The 14,103-nt window shown below is 38.0% G+C and overlaps 1 protein-coding gene across 1 annotated transcript in view; it reads right to left on the bottom strand.

Annotated features, from left to right (window-relative positions):
* The window catches only part of AGBL4 (AGBL carboxypeptidase 4), a 952,894-nt gene that overhangs the window by 651,738 nt on the left and 287,053 nt on the right, over positions 1–14,103 (bottom strand). The window lies entirely within an intron of this gene.

Genomic DNA, 14,103 nt, shown 5'->3' with positions numbered 1-14,103 from the left:
TTTCCCATTTACAGAAGGCCTGCAACAACCTTTCTTCTCCAGCCACATAACAGAATCAACAGAAGCTGTGACAGCAGGTGTATGTCTGGTAATATGATGAAGAGCTAAGCACAAGCTGCTTCCCTACTAGGCTATAATAGTCTATCTGGTCAACAGACTTGCCACTTCTAGAAAGCAGAGCAGTGAGGATAGGTAGTGGGGACAAAACCCTTATATGTCAAGGAAATGCCAGCTAATTTGTACCAGGGCTTTTACTAAATATAAATTTGAAAGTCAGGTCAGTGGAAAATGTGTATTTTTTGTAATCTTCAGTGCCAGGATGACACTGGGCAGTAGATGGGAACAGTGCATTGTGACATTTGATTGATGATGGCTGCACTGAGCATATGATATGCACAGTAACTTCAGAAAATGATAGAAAGCACCCGGAAAAAGTCCACTTTGAAGGTTAAAGATGACAGAACCTTTATATACGTGGGAAGATGCCAGTGGAAGAGCAATAACTTTAAAGAAAGCTACAAGAGGTAAAAGGCTGAAAAGTACAATTGCAAGATCTTGTGGAATTTATGACTTGCTTGGTTAATATGTCTGGCTGGCTGACTGATAGTTCCATTGTGGTAATAATACAATAGCTGAAAGTGAAGTTCAGCTACCCATCCTTCTATATGGAATTTAGAACCACCACTTTGCTTTACAGCACTGCTCAGACCAACAAATGACTGCCAGTTTTCCCAAATGCATTGCAGACACTAATAAGTTATTATCCAATTAGTTTCTGCTACATGCATCCAGGCATATCAGTTAGCACATGGAATTTAAAGGCTCACACTTAATGGGAAAGTTTGAGAAGGATTTTACTTAAAATGCTTGTTTATATAAACCCCATATTTTGGAATTTTCTTACATGTGGTTTTTGGAAGCCCTTTGGTTTTTTGTTTGTTTGTTTTTTGGATTTTTTTTTATGAATTTCATTGTTTCTCTGTTTTTATCTTCACTTGAAAACATTTTGTTTCACTTATTTTCCATAGAAAGGAATTATGTTGTCAATGAAGTACAATGACTTCAAGGCAGACGTAGAGGACAAACATTTCATCTTTTCAAAATTAAAATATCAACATTTTGGTTTAGTGCAGGCAAACTGTGATAGCCACATATTGCAAGGGTAAAAGCACTGAAAAAGCAATGGGCTGAACCACCAAGGAAAATAGTTTTTAAAAGCACCTTGTTTTCAAGCTTCTTGTATCTTCACCCACTAAGAGTGGTTTTCGGTCATTGAGGTTATGATGTTAGTTTAAGACAAAACTTCCCACAATGAACATTCAGGCTCCAAGATGCTTCTTTGACTGTTGTATGAATTCTGGCCAGATTGAAAACTCTCATAAAAATCACAGTTTCCTCATCTCTGTACATTTGTTAAAAACTCAGCTAAACTCCCCAAAGATTCATGTTCTGATCTGTGGCAGAGTCATTACATTTTCCTCTTAGCTTCAGCTGCTGATCTGGAAAATAAGACAGAAGCTTTTCCTCCCATGCTCTTAATTTCTCTCGTCCCAGTGATGAAGTTTTGCAGAGGAAGAAGCCTTTTGACAGTAGAAAAGGTAGACTTCAGGAATTAAAGATTAAAAGGAAAATGGGAAGCAAATCAATTGGCAAAGAAAACACAGTTTAAAGATTAGAGACTGTCCCCAGTGGTCTGACCACTCCACCACGAAACAACAGAATTGGGTTTGCAGCTGTATACCACACTAGCTTAGCAATTTCAGCCTTTACATACATTTGTCTCAGAGATGGGTATTCAGATACCCCACAAACCCCTGCCTTAGAAGTGCCATGCTGCTAGCCATATGGAAGTGGCCCTTATCTGCTCATGAACCATATACAATTTAAAAGTCTGGTATTATGCCTGTATGCAAAAGGGTGCACAAATCAAGAGTGCCTAAAATCCTTCACCCTGACTGTATACATAGAGGTGACTTAATTAAGTCACTATTAAGGGACTTAATAACATGCTGCCTTAATAACGTTCCCTTTTTATAGATTGGTATGTAGTTCTATTTTCATACATGCATATATACAGACTATTAAATTAAATAGTTATTCCATATCTATTTGCTAGGATTGAAGCAATTCTCACCTACTGTAGCTGGTAAATATATATATAATATATATAATATATAAATTACATTTGCTCTTTTAAATCACAAGAATCAGACTCCCACTCCACCTGTTAAGATCATTACTTCAGGTAACATGGTACACTACTCTTACTTACAGTGAAGACGGATTTCTGCAATAGTTAAAAGCTTTCAGAAGCACAGTGCATCATGTAAAGTCATCAGATATTTTACTTGAGAACTCTAGTCCAGGTCAGTACCAGTTAAGTGTCCATTTTCTTTCCTCTGTGCCTTTCTCATTTGCTGAAAGCTTGGGCAACGGCACACCTTCAGTTAATCCTAACATTTTAATTAGTTCAGAGCTGACAGTTATTTGTACTTTGAGTAATAAATTTTAAAGTCACTGGCAAGTAGATTAGTCTAATTTAGGAAAGCTTGCTCATGTGTTTCGCTTCTCTGTGAAAGACAGACACACTCATGAGATTAAGCTCTGGCCTGGCACAGAACCTGTTTTTCCTAACATATCTTTTTTTGGGGTGTCATAAATCATGCTTAAGTCTTGACTTATACTAACTCCTCGCTACCAGCAGGACAAGACAGACTCATTTTCAGATAGAATACTCAGATAAGTGGTCCTATTCTTGGAGCTGCTAGCTGGTTTATGAACTGATTTGGCCTCCCTCAGTTCTATTTTGCCATGTGTGTTGCTCCAATACAACTGCCTAGGGAGGTCACTGTCTTGGCAAGCAAATTAATTTGCTTTCTCCATCTTTGACACCTCTGGGTACTCTACCTCTCTATACGTATTTCTAGAAGACCTGTACACGTGCTGCTCTTCATCTCAGGCTACAGTATGTCATTTATGACAAAGAAAACTATTGTGCTTACAGGTAAGTCCTTATTAAATGGGCTGTGTTTGGGTTGGTTTTTACTTGTGAGGAACCTGGTTCTTCAAGTAGAGAAACTGACCCTGGTGGTTTGACAGGGTCAGGTCAGATTTAGACAGTGACATAAAATTATGCACCACTCAACATTCTTCAATATATACTCATGGGAATGAAGAAGAAATTAAATCCTGTTCCAAAGTACGCAAATATATCCTTGTGACCCCAGACACTACACAAACCTGATTTATTTTTTTTTCAGATAACTTACAATATTGTAAAGTTATAATATTGAACTTCACAAATTCACTCTCTGCTGTACCATTAGATTTGTACCTCACATGTGCTTCCACAAATAAAATAGGAATGCTCTTGCTGTTACAGATGCTGGAAATGACTAGATAATGCATTTCACAACCATGCCAATGGTTATTTTCTTTCACTCATCATCTTTTGTTCACTGCCAGTTATTTCAGTTGGCAGATGTGGTTTCACAATCCTCTATAATTGTATCTGCTAACATTGCATAGCTGAAAGTTCCTCCCCAGAGCATCTTTAGATATTTCTTATGTCCACTACAGGTCTGTTTCCCATTAGTTATTTCTTTACAGAATAATTTCTTCAGTAAACGCCTTTTATCCAACTGTGGAAGGCAATCTCCTTATCTGACTGTGATAGGAAATGGTACCACACATTCCCTTTTCAGCTTCTGGTTAGCCTGGCACAAAAATTAAGTGACTGTGCTCCTCAATCAGAGCTCAACAAACCTTGCAGATGTTTCTGTATTTTCTCATACTCTTGCAGGGGTTGACTGGAAATGAATCAATCAGAGTATTTTCCTACCAAAAGGGCAAAAAGGAGCAGAATAATGATCTGGGAAAATATGCTAGATCAGATAAGGGGCCAGGAAATGCAAATCTAGTTACAAGTATGTTTAAAATATTTTAATACATTCTCCAGGTGTTATAAGGATGGGTATAAACAAGTGATACACTAGAGATGGTAGAACAGATCCAGCACTCAATTCAAAATAATTTTTCCACAATATATAGGCATTTTCACGTTTGTCTTTTTTATTAGCATTTTTATTTTACCCTGACCTTATAAATAAATCAAACACTATCTAATCAACATTTAACATTCTTCTCACCTGCTGGTGATGCTCTTTTTGATGCAGCCCAGGATACAGTTGGTCTCTGGGCTACGTGCACACACTGCTGGATTATGTTGGGCTTCTCATTGAACAGTATCCCTAAATCCTTCTCCTCAGGGCTGCTCACAATCCAGTCTCCACACAGCCTGTATCTGTGCTTGGGATTGCCCCAACTCAGGTGCAGAACCTTGCGCTTGGCCTTGTTGAAGCTCAGGAGGTTCGCACAAGCCCACCTCTCCAGTCTGTCCAGGTCCTTCTGGATGGCATCCCTTCCCTCCAGCATGACAACTACACCCCACAGCTTGGTGTCATCAGCAGACTTGCCCATAATAATGGTTTATTATAATGTGGATTCCAGTCTCCTGGTTTTACTTCTAACAAATATTATAATTAGCTTTGCAGGAGGATAAACACCCACCTACCTCACCAGATTTTTACAATCATGGCATATTATTTTCCATTTCACCTTCCTTACCTGGATTTCTATTTATGACCTTAAGAAGCCCAAACAGCTTCTCCTCTCTTTAATGAAGAGGTGAAGTAGAAAAATAATATTTAGAATAAACCCCTCTGTGTCTTGCATCACATGATCTAGAAAAACTAATCTTAATTATAGAATTACTTTCAGATGAGTTTTTAATGTTTTGCTTCTTCATTCACTGCACCCAGTGGACAGAGGAAAGATTGTCCCCAGTCAGTACTTATGCTAGATTCTTTAGTTACTGTAGGACTTTTCTCATTCCCAGAATATCATTCAGGAACTAAACCTACAAAAATACTGGACTTCTTATTAGAATAATCTGTAACTTATATTTGAATCCTTTTCTAAATTAAAGTAGAAAGAAACAAAAAACAAACAAAAAAACCCTGCAGTCTGCCCAAGATTAATTACTTTAACTAGATCAAAGGAAATTATTTTTCTTATTTTAAAGGTATTTTTTTCTTAAACGGTTTAAAATATACCCATCATTCCTTGTGAAGCATACTTAAAAATGAAAGCATTATAAATTTATTTTTACAGACAATGAGCAATCAAAATTTATAAGGCTCTCAAAATATTAATTAAAATTTAATAATGTCCCTGGAAAAAGGTGGTGGGTTCTTTTATATACATGAAAATGTTCGTTTAAAAATCCTCCTCTTTTGCAAGAGAAATCATTTCATCAAGAACATCCAGCAGGTCTAACGGTAGACCATACTTATGATTTCACAGAATCACAAAACTGTTTGGATTGGAAGGGACCTTAAAGATCACCTCATTCCAATCCCACTGCTAAAGACAGGAACACCCCCTACTAGACCAGGTTACTCCAAGACCCATCCAACCTGGCCTTTAACACTGCCAGGGATAGGGCAGCCACAGCTTCTCTGGGCAACCTGTGGCAGCGCCTCACAGTAAAGAACTTCCCAATGTCTAATCCAAATCTACCCTTTAAGTTTAAAACCATTTCCCCTGTCCCATCGCTACAAGCCCTTGTAAAAAGTCCCTCTAAATTTCTTGTAGGCCCCCTTTACGTATTGGAAAACTGTTACAAGGTCTCCCCTAAGCCTTCTCTAGGCTGAACAAACCCAACTCCTTCATTCAGGAAAGAAAATTCACTACATCCCGATAAAACTAGTTGCCCCCTCCAGGGCAAGAGCTGTACAGAACAGCAGATGGCATAGGATATTGGGATGTCTCTTGTCAAGAAAATTGAGAGAATAGCTGGGGTACAATATAACAGCTTCCAGCCTCGGAAATACAGATATGCACCGACATTTGCAAAAGCTACCCTGCAGTGATATTACAACAGAGACAAGTGGCATAACCCACTTCTCAATCCTCTGGTCAATTGGAGCTGTCAAGTGACACCTTGTACTTTGTTAATGTGAAACTCTCAAGAACATCCAACTGCTGGGTGCTGTCAAGTATTTTGCTGAAATCTAAAGCCTTTAAGCAAGAAAGCCTAATAGGACACGTATGAAAATCATGCGAAGTGTTACTAAGGACGCAACAAGTCATATGATAGGAATAGCTTCAAAGCCCAGCAGCATGTGCCAGTCTGTGCCCTGATTACTGATTAACATTCAGAAACATTTCAGAGAGAAGCCTAACTCTAGACAAGATTGGAAGTGATACATGTTATGTGAGAGGTACATTCATTTTCATAAATGACTCTTCAGAGACTTTTGATAATTCCCAGAGGGACCTCCCTCTAATGATTTAACAAAGCGATCAAGGATCAAGGCACCTAGAATTCATGAACAGCATGACACTGCCTCCCTTTCATGTCTGACATCCTAAGGACAAAGAAACTATGAAAGGTTCACAGCCGTAACAAAACTGAGAGTTGTTAAAATACAGCACTGTAGTAGTAATGATGGCACTTACAAAGGAATTAGTCTGAACTCAGCAAAACTTTCCCTAAACCAAGTTATTCTCAAAAAATTTACTCTCTAACATCCTTTAGTACAAATCAGTGATACCTTTCACACACAGTCCATTTTCTTCTCTTACAACTCTAACATAGTAGCATATTAGCTGGACTGTTATTGTATGATACTCAAATTAGTGGGGCAACTTTTACATCGATTCCTTTTGTTATACATAACCTGTAGGACCGCCTAGCTATTCTCAGTCATTACGGGTGTCTGCTTTCTTTAGGCTACATTCACATTTATAACATTCATCACGAACTGATGCAGTATAGCGGCAAAGAAAAGAGAGTGCTCTATTATGCCTTATTCAACATTTCAGAATGCTGTAAGAGAAATAGCATGCTGTATTAGGTGTGGTTTGCTATGAAGATCCTATAATTTTTGCTAATATATTTCCAACTACTGAAGAATTCTACATTCATAAATAACAATGTGGAGAAAACTTAGACTGGTATATATTAAAAGAAACTAGTGACGCAAGAACTCATCAGGAAAGCAATGCTAATACTGTATAAATCAGCTTTTTGTGAAGAAGTAGACAGAGACACAAAAAAAGGTAAAACAGACGGGGATGCTGAAAGCTCATACGTTACCATAAGAAAACTTCTTCCCAGATAATCAGCATCTGAGCCCAGCAGATGCCTAAATGAGAGGCCACAGCAGTTAACAACACTGTGACAGGTTGAAGGGCAATGAAAAGGGACTGATTCTTGAGTACAATCCACAGGAGCAAAATGCAGATCTATATGGGAATGCTATTGCCAGAGCAGGTGAGAACACTATGATTTTATATTAACTTTAAAGAAAAAGAAGAAACTTTAAAAGCTTAACTACTAGAGAAGTGTTTACATCTCCCATACACTGCAATCTAGGTTTGTTAGCAATGCAATATTGGCATATGATAATTAAGCACAAAAAATTTCTGCCACATATGGAATTGAATCCTAAGCTCCTTTCCCAATGCCCATTTACTAAAATCAAGTTCACTGACTTCAGTATGAAGTATTGCTCAAATTCTGCTTCAAGTCCTTTTTAACTCTTAAAGACAGTTGTGCTCATTTGCCTAAACTGCTTTGGTTGGTGAGAATAGGTTTCAGCAAGTTAGGGTACATTTCCTTGAAGAACAGGAATCCTGGGGGTTCTTATTCTATTAATTGACCACTAATGTAAGTACAAGAAATACCACACAAATGTGCACTAAGTAGTATATAATTTGTTTGCAAAATAGCTTAATCGAACCCATCTTAATTCCATGGAAAGCACTGACAGTGACCTCTTAGAGCAGCTTTGGATTTTGCACTGAAGCTATAAGATCCAAGGGGCAATTACTAAGGAAGGAAACCAATAAATTATGTGAACTATGTGTGCTCTGCCTGCTCTTATGAATGTTTTTCAAAACAGTATTGGAAATGCTGCCTTAAGGGAACCCTGATCAGTTCAACATATTTCATAGAATCTTAGAGAGCAAATTCCATGCCAGGCATTAAAAATATGGGGAGTGGGGAGAGGAGGGGGGTGTGTAAGACTGCTGCTGCTTAACATTACTAAACATTGAGTATGGCAATGAGATTCAGTTAAGCATTGCAAACTTAGAACCTGACTGTAAAATACAGATTTAAATAAAATGTAAATTCTTTTTAACAAAGTTGAGACACTTGTAAACAGGCGAAGAATCTACCCTCTGATATTTTATTCATGTTTTAATAATGCTGCTGTTTGTATTCCCTTCCCTCTAAGAAAATGTTATACCTGGAATTACCATTAGGACAGGCAAGAAGAACTTCAAACTATTTACATCCAGATTTGCACTTTCTCAAAAGTCTTTGGCATTTGAATGTAGTGCTTTATTAAAGGTCCTTGTTCCACCCAGGAGACAAACAGGATTCCCAACTCATGCTTTTCTCCTCTTTTGTAGGACATTGCACCATTTCTAAACAAATGATTTTCTAACTTACCCTAATGGCCAAAATCCAAATCTTTACGAAAACAGTGAAAGAGCACTCCTTGTCCTAGCAACATTTGGATAAGGACTTGTACACCATGTTGACTGCAGCTATACTTAAGAGTTTTCATTCTCTTTCCATTTTGTTCCAGCACTATATTTTCTCCTAAAATAGAAGTGGTTTGCAAAATTTAAAGATCTGGAAAAATACTCTATTTGGAAAGCATTGTACAAATAGGTGCATTTTTCATGTTTTGCCAACTGCTTGATAGGTTATAAACAAACCCATAATGTCAAACACTGCAAGCAATTTTCAGTGAGAACTCTTTTGGTAACCCCTATCTAAAATTTGATTACTGTACTTGGTACATTGATTAAGCAATGAAAGTAATAACAATAGCATCATTTTAAGCTTCCTTGCAGGAGTGGTGTAGAGATACACTTCAGTTCATGTTTGTGTCGTTTTCCCTGTCTGCTTTAAATTATGAAATGCATTATTTAAGGAGTGTGATATCAGCTCTAATTGCAAATAAAAACAGGGTGTATCTTTGAAAAGTGCCCCTGTGAGATGTTACAACGAAACCCAGTACTACAGGAACAGCACATAAAACCTGATAGAGTATAGAAAAAAGCCCAGTGACAGCTTTCATGGTCTGTTCACTCAATATTGCATTTCTGAAGAAAGCATTCTTAGTTAAATTTGCTCAGTGAGAAACAGAAATGCCTACTGTTATTTATGTGTGCTTAGAAGTTCCTATTATAGACGAAAGCTTTATCGTGCAAGGTGCTGTACAAATAGAAAAGACTTGCTCAGCTACAAAGGATAGATGATATGAACATTGTAGATATGCTCAGTTTACAGTTGTATTGCAATCTTGACTTTAGCACTTTTCAGTTCAAACACTTTCCATCTAGTACCAGCTACTTCTACTTCTCTACTGCATTCACCAGTAGCACCACAACATTTCACACTGCTGTGTTTGACCCCACTAGGCACTTATTCTGAAAGAAGAACAGGGGAGATCTCTCCTATTTAGCTCTAATAATCAGAAAGTGTGGCAAACAATGTATTTCTCCCCTAGCCTTCAGAAAGGGATTCTGGAGAACATGCTCTTAAGACATACAAGAAAATTAAGAAGAATTGACATATTCTGCACTAGATTTAAGGTCAGATTTTATTTCTGCTACAGCTAGATGATTTTGGTTTTAGTACTATCAAAGTGACAGCAGTATCAACAATGAGGGCAGATGTTTTATTATGCAGCTATTGCTGCCTGATAGAGAACCTTCTTGAACCTCTCCTCACTTCTTTATTTGATGCATAGAGAAGTTCAAGACAAAGTTTTAGCCTGATGCCTTTTTTCTTTAAGCTTTAGACTCAAACTTCCAGAAAGTATGAAGTGTTCTCAATGCATCTCCCAATCAGGGTGACTGGTGACTTCATCAGGCTTAGCTGGTTTTCAGTTATAAAGCCCAAAAATATAATTAGTATATCACTCAGCACTCAATGGTATGTTCTTTATGTTCATCTAATTTATCTCCCAATTTGTCAAAACTCCTGTCAAATAACTGTCGCTGCACGGTGCCTTATTCTAGGTCTGTCCATGGATACGAAAGTTCTGAAACCAGGCAGATGGTTTTGTGAAGTAAAGACTGTTTTGCCTCAAGCAAGGCGCTTATAGATTAAAGGAAAGGTTAATTCAAAAATAATTCAAGGTAAAGATAAAAATTTGACAGATGTGTGCAGTTCTTTCGCCAATCCCTTTTCCCATCATGTCACTGTAATATTTATATATCCTAGATCATAACTATATGAAAGTGATCAAAATTTATCATGGGAATGAGGATCTGAAACTAACTCCTCATCAGCAAAGAATATCCTGGCACCATTGCTGGTCTAAATTCCCTTAGCCCATAGGCCAGGAATAACTCCAGCAGCTCTGCTTTCAAAGTCGTATGAACCAATATTGTATTGCTTCGCTGTATAGATTATCTGGCTTGGCAGCATCACATTCCGCTTATGTGGAATGTCAGTGTAGGCTTGTGAAATGATCTTTAAAAAGTGTTATCTTGTATAGGAATGTAATCGAGATGCTTCATGGAAAATTGCAGTGCCTCCTGGTTTCAAAAGTGTCATGAATGGGCAAAAAATCTCCCGTGTATCTGGCTGGTTTGTGTTAAGTTCTACATATGTAATAAGGAAACTTGCAAGGTGTCTTGTGCCTGGCTTTAACGCGGGGTAAGAGGAAGAAGCAAGCAATATCCTAATAGAGTCAAAGCAGGACAGATTCATCAAAAGAATCAGTCAAAATATTATTCCAAATTTGCCTTACCAGCTGTGTCCCACTTGTGCCAAAAGGGGCCAATATAAACATTTCTGATTTAAAAGCATATCTCAATCTAGGACTTTTTTCTTTTTATAAAATAAGCATTAAATGAATGGTTGCACTAAGTTATGAATGAGCTTCATAGAACCTGGAGGTTTGGGTTAAATAAATAGCCACATCCGGCAGTTACTATAGGATCATTATCCAAGAAAACTCTTCATTTTGAAGATAAACATTGTTGAGATAACTGGATCTTGGATGCTCAAAAACTTCCACTTCCTGCTTTTAGATGGTGTGGATATGTCTTAAACACAGCCTTTTCCATGACATTTCCACATGATTTTGGAAGTGGTTTATAAGTCTACAGTTTTATTTTAGAATTGTCTCAAACTAGACAACACTTCAAAGCAAGATAATTTATGACATATGTTCTTTGTGATTATGCCTCAGATCCAAGTACAACAATTTTAACACATCAAACCCCAAAGTTTTTGATAATGCTTTCTTCAGTTGTATCTCGGGTTTCATACTGTTTTGCCTCAGGAAAAGGAGATGACTTGTACCACATCCTTTTCACTACAAACTGTTAGGCCTAGGTTTTTAGGACTGCTGAGAGGGTTCCTCCCAGCTTTGCAATTCCTAGCAGGTTTATCCCACCATCTACAGCATCACAGCAGCTTGTGTGTAAAAAGTGCAGCCAAGATAAAACTTTGCCTGCAGAAATCCATGTGCTGGCACCTAGCACCTGCCAGGGAGCACAGAGCATGGGTTATGTACAGGCTGAAACTCTCTTTGGCTCAAACCACCCACCTCTAAGAGCTAGACCTAAACTCAAACACAGCTATTAAAAAGACACACCCAAAAAAAACTAAGCTTTATATTCAGAAGTGATGAATTTTCCTAGAGTCTCATCACATCAGCTATGCAAGCCGCATTTCTTAATGTGGAATGAAGGAATAACTCAATACCTTTGCAAATCAGAGGCTCAGAACTGAAACAGGCACAAGACTGCTGCCTTGCTAAACCTGCAAAAGATTTGTAAACCTCCATCCTTTCTCTTTCCCTATAATAAAAACTATTCATCTTCTACTGCAATATACTGAAGCTCTTCCCATTTGTCTGGGTTTCATTCATACCCTGTTATACGATTGCTAGGTGACTTCCCTAACACAAATTTTGGGACTAGGTCCTATCAATCTGTGCCAGTAGATTTTTGAACTCCAGCGTTCTCAGAGGTTGTTTCTGCAGTCAGGCATATCTAATGGTAGCTATTCCAAACCAGTCAACATCTGTTTCAGTACTTTTACTTCATGTTTATAAGCTTTTTGTACTGTCCACCATTTTTGCTTTCTCCTGCTGTCATTTTATATATTTTCTTTGACTTCAGAAATAGTACTCTGATTGAGGCTATAAGTGAACACGTACGATTGGCAACACCCCTAAGCTGCAATGTTTCATCCAGTTTACCAAGGTTAATAGTCAAGGTTTCACACAGAGCCATGATTTCTGTAGCTTTAAGAAAGCTGTCCATGCTAACCTCAGTTTTCCCTTTCAGCATGACTTCTAATTTGATCAAACCGTGTAAGTATCTAGTGCGAAACAGATGGTGTGTGTTTGGGAAAGTTTAAAAAGGGAGCATAATATACTCCCTTTGGCGGGCGACTCTGAAATGCATCTGTTCTCTCTGCAGCGAGGCTCTTCTCTCTACTGCAGGCAGGCGCTGTGAAAGCCTCCACACACAGCACTCGCAGTGTGCTGTCCGAATCACACTGTTCATATTACTTTTAAGTCCCTGGTCCCTTTTGAGCAGCATGCTAATCAAGGCAGTATTTTTTTGATAAAGGACAAACATTGACAAAATTAGGAGTAGACTTTCAGAAGACCATTTCATTCATGGTTGTGGGATTGAGGGCTAGAAACCTACTCAGCCTGAAAAGCACGAATGAAAACTACATCAGGTTTTAAATCAGAGATACATAGCCCATGGCTCACACACGTGTGCCAGTACACAGGCAGGCACTAAACAGCAGCAGGACATGGAGCAGGTAGATGCAGCATCTCTGGGAGTTAGCAGCATCCACCAAAACCAGAGTTCTACAAGAAGAAGAGGCTAAACAGAGACACCAATACCCAAGACTGTGGGGCAGCCCCACACCAAATGCCTCCTGGTATATGTCACCTTCTTATCTGGGGGGAAGCAATCCAGCTGGTTATTCCACCTTTAAAAACTTGAAGCACCCATTAAAACAGTAATAAAATTGTTTATCATTTCTGACCTCAAAAAGGGAATGGCTATGAACTTGCTCTGAAATTCAAGGGTGCATTTGGTGGCCTAAATCATTTCCTTCTATTGTTAATCATGCCGATATGGTTTTAAATCTTTACCCTACACACACTCAGCATCAATACAATAGTAGATCGGAGATTGGCTTAACTTGCCAACACAGAAACATTTTCTGGGTTCAGTCAGGAGGATGGATATGTGTATAGTGAATAAGCTTTAATAAAATCCTAGCCAAGAATGCCAAGAGCATCTTAACAACAATCACCTTTGCATTACTTCTTTATTTTCCACACCTCACGCTTGCTACACAGATGCTGACTTTATAGAGAACCTGTGATTCCAACCTTCACTGCTTGAGGAAAAAATACTCAGATCAGGAAAATAGAATCCAAGCCAGAACAAGAGACTAGAACAAAATAAGTTTACAAAGTCCAGAATGCTACTCGTATTATGCAAACCCTCTCTCCAGAATTTATTCTCCAGAGACTCTATGGTAATTGTGTGAGGAAGTCCTTGGAACCAGAATTGATCTATTTTATTTCCAGTATCTGCAGGATTATTTACGGCAACAGATAACCAGTGGACAAGCAAGACAGATTTCCACATCTGTTTATTAGCAAAACATCTTCATGTATTGACACTGAAAAAACCCCAATCTTTATTCAACTAAATGTTTGGGGTCTTTCAGTGTTGCTCCTCCTTTAAAAAGTAAATCATTACCCTATTCTGGGAAACTGCAAATACATGACTACATTTTGGAACTGTGCTAGTAAATTAATACTTCTAGTAACTTATTTTGATTTCTGACATTTTGAATAAGTTCTTTTCATCTCTTACATTTACGCCAAAGGTAGAGGAACTAAAAGCTCAATCTCAGCAGCACTTCAGAGTAGTAATGGTCTTATGAAATGAGCTCTTAGTTACGGTATTCCTAAAATACCATTTTTCAAAAGTCACTTTTCCAGGTAATATAAAAACAAA

Source organism: Melopsittacus undulatus, chromosome 6, assembly GCF_012275295.1.
Source record: "Melopsittacus undulatus isolate bMelUnd1 chromosome 6, bMelUnd1.mat.Z, whole genome shotgun sequence".
Taxonomy (NCBI): domain Eukaryota; kingdom Metazoa; phylum Chordata; class Aves; order Psittaciformes; family Psittaculidae; genus Melopsittacus; species Melopsittacus undulatus.
This window is presented reverse-complemented; position numbering and strand designations above follow the sequence as displayed.